Raw genomic sequence first — 3,560 nt, forward strand, 5'->3', positions numbered from 1 at the left:
AGGAAACTGGAATCATGGACACCAAAAAAGAGGGAAATAAATACTATGGCTTTGCCTTGCTGTTCTCCATTATCTAATCAGTGACTTCCATTGTTCAAACCCATTTAAAAGCTAGTTTACAAAAGAAACTTGGAAATGCCACCTATAGGGGTCAGCATCTCACGATACAGAGTAGAGCAGGGGAAGTATGAGAAATGGATTTGAGAGCCAATAGACCAAGGACTTGTACAATCCCACATTGGTTGTTTCCTTGAATTATTACTCTACAAGTCTCTCTCACTAGACTATAAATATCTTTGACAATACAGTCTGGGTTTCATTCTTTTTTGTGCTCCTGACCCCCTTCTCCTGTCAATATTGTGCTTTGCACATTACAGGTGTTTGTTTGTAAGTACTGGTGAAAATTTTTCACATAGATATGAATCTCTTAACTTCTAGTACATGGTTACTTTTTTCCTATGTGAACAGAGGATATTTATCAATTATGTCTGCTTTTCTTATGCAAGATATGCCTTTTTATGGAGATGCAAAGCTGACTGCATAATACCATAGCTGCATGTCTGCACTGATTAAGAATTAGCAATATATGCAGACCAGCTGCTTGAAGCCCTGTGTTTAGAAATCCTACTTATTTGTTGAATTCTCTAATTTACTCAGGGGGTGGGGGAAGGCTCCTTTACTTCTGAAATAAAGCAAAAGAATAACATAACTGGTATGTCTAGTATAGAAATCAAATGCAGTAGTTTTCACACTTGTCATTTTTAAAAAAAAATTCTTTTTTTTTATTGGAGTTCAATTTGCCAACATATAGCATAGCACCCAGTGCTCATCCCATCAAGTGCCCCCCTCAGTGCCCATCACCCAGTCACCTCCACTCCCCACCCACCTCCCCTTCCACCACCCCTTGTTCGTTTCCCAGAGTTAGGAGTCTCTCATGTTCTGTCTCCCTTTCTGATATTTCCCACTCATTTTTTCTCCTTTCCCCTTTATTCCCTTTCACTATTTTTAATATTCCCCAAATGAATGAGACCATATAATGTTTGTCCTTCTCTGATTGACTTATTTCACTCAGCATAATATCCTCCAGTTCCATCCACGTCAAAGCAAATGGTGGGTATCTGTCGTTTCTAATGGCTGAGTAATATTCCATTGTATACATAAACCACATCTTCTTTATCCATTCTTCTTTCTATGGACACCGAGGCTCCTTCCACAGTTTGGCTATTGTGGACATTGCTGCTATAAACATCGGGGTGCAGGTATCCCGGCGTTTCACTGTATCTGTATCTTTGGGGTAAATCCCCAGCAGTGCAATTGCTAGGTCGTAGGGCAGATCTATTTTTAACTCTTTGAGGAACCTCCACACAGTTTTCCAGAGTGGCTGCACCAGTTCATATTCCCACCAACAGTGCAGGAGGGTTCCCCTTTCTCCACATCCTCTCCAACACACACTTGTCATTTTACCAACAGTAAGAAATACTTTTTATATTGTGACCCCATACACACAGACACACAGACACACAATTGAAACAGATGTTTGCAAATGTGCCATATAATTCATTCCAAATTGTTTTTAAAATACTGGTTAAACCCATCAAATTGATTTCACAAGGCATCAATGTGTTATGATCCACAGTTCACAAAACACAAGTCTAATAGGATTATGCCCTTGGCAGAGATTGGAAGTTCATGCCATCTTAAGTTCCAAGCCTCTCCCTTGGTAGAGGTAATAAAAGAGGGCAGAACACTCTCCATCTATAGGTGGAGCCTGAAGAGCCTGAGTTCCAAGACCTAGAGTAAGGGCAACAGCCCCACCCTCACCCTTCCACCTCTTCCTTGCCTACTGTCTGCCTCAGTCACCAGCTCTAAGCAATTTGGGCAAGTGAAGATTTTGTCTGTAAAGTAGAGGGAATAAAACACTAAACATAACATTTAATTATGTTTTAGACATTACATTTCTTAGTGTTTAAATTCCTTTAACCAGTCTCTGTGGAGACTAAAACTTTCTTTTTGTGATTCACACAGCAAATCATCATCTGGCCCAGACTGGAGAAGCATTCTTTATTCTGTCAGATCCTAAAGCAAAAAGTAAAGAGACTAACTAGAAGTCATAGTGGAAAATATGTTCAATTCAATTTGGCAATCTATTATTGAAAAACAAGAAGGATATCATTATGGTAAAATCAAGGACTCTTCCCTTTTGAATATCACCTCAGTTTCTGACGGTTCACAAAATTACATTTTTAAGTTCAGTTTTTTCACAAACTTCAGAATTTTTATCAAGCTGTCTGAAAACAAAATGTTTTTGCTCCTTCAACACAGCTGGCAGATCTGAGAGTATTGTACATAGTTGGCCAAATGTCAAAAGATTACATAAAGCATAATGCATTTTATATGGCTTTAAAATATGAGTTTTCCTTTTGGCTTTTGGCTTAGAAGAGGCAAAGGTGCAACTGTCTTCCATCATCCCAATTTTAGGATATTCTGACACCAGCCATCTCCATCCTATCACCTAAAATCAATCCAAACAAGATCAAAGTCACATACCTGAGGTGTACCCTTGGGGAAGTTGGTGCCACATCTGCCCTGGCCCCAAAGATTGGCCTGTTGGGTCTGTCTCCAAAATAGATTGGTGATGACATTGCCAAGGCAACCAGTGATTGGAAGGGTCTAAAGATTACAGTGAAACTGATCATTCAGAATAGATAGGCCCAGATTGAAGTGGTACTTTCTGCCTCTACTATGATTATGAAATCCCTCAAGGAACTGCCAAGAGACAGAAAAGAGCAGAAAAATATTAAGCACAGTGGAAATGTCACTTTTTATGATATTGTCAATATTGCCCAACATATGTGGCACCAGTGTTTAGCCAGAGAACTCTTTGGAATCATTAAAGAGATCCTGGAGACTGCCCAGTCTGTGGGCTGCTATGTTGGTGGCTGCCACCCTCATGACATCAATAGTGGTGCAGTGGAATGTTCAGCTAGTTAAGAACCACAAAGGAGAATATTCCAATAAAGGATCATTTGACAAAAAATAAAATAAAATACTCAATTAAATAAAGAAATAAAAAATATTTAGGAAATATGAATGTAACTCCATGCTATAGAATCTTTTAGAAACTTCATCATGAATTCTCAGGTAAATTCTGTAATCGATTTTTAGTGCTGGAGCACAATTATCCCCTGCTCATTGTCATCCCAGTTCGTAAAACAAATATACTCATCCTAACCAGTCTGGGATGGTATATAATTCACAATAGACAAACTTATCACATAAGCACATGTCCACTACTTCAGTGACCTTTATCTGAATATAAAATTTGACTCACTGTCTTCAAGACAAAGTCAACTCCTGAAATAGCTATCTATGCTTATGGAAAGAAAAAAAAAAGGCACTTAGATAAGCTTAAAAATATTTCTGTCTTTGGAATATAATCAAAAGATACCTGAGAAATAAAATGGATATCCATGGGTAATAGCACTATATAGTTGGGGTCTGGAGTCTGGTTCTAATTCTGGCTCTGTCATTTAAACAGATACATTGGGAAAATTACTTCA

The 3,560-nt window shown here is 38.4% G+C and overlaps 1 pseudogene; it reads left to right on the forward strand.

Annotated features, from left to right (window-relative positions):
- The first annotated feature begins 1,618 nt into the window (after window positions 1-1,618).
- Window positions 1,619-2,991, forward strand: LOC112649342 (60S ribosomal protein L12-like; annotated as a pseudogene).
- Window positions 2,992-3,560: the final 569 nt, after the last annotated feature.

Source organism: Canis lupus, chromosome X, assembly GCF_003254725.2.
Source record: "Canis lupus dingo isolate Sandy chromosome X, ASM325472v2, whole genome shotgun sequence".
Taxonomy (NCBI): Eukaryota; Metazoa; Chordata; class Mammalia; order Carnivora; family Canidae; genus Canis; species Canis lupus.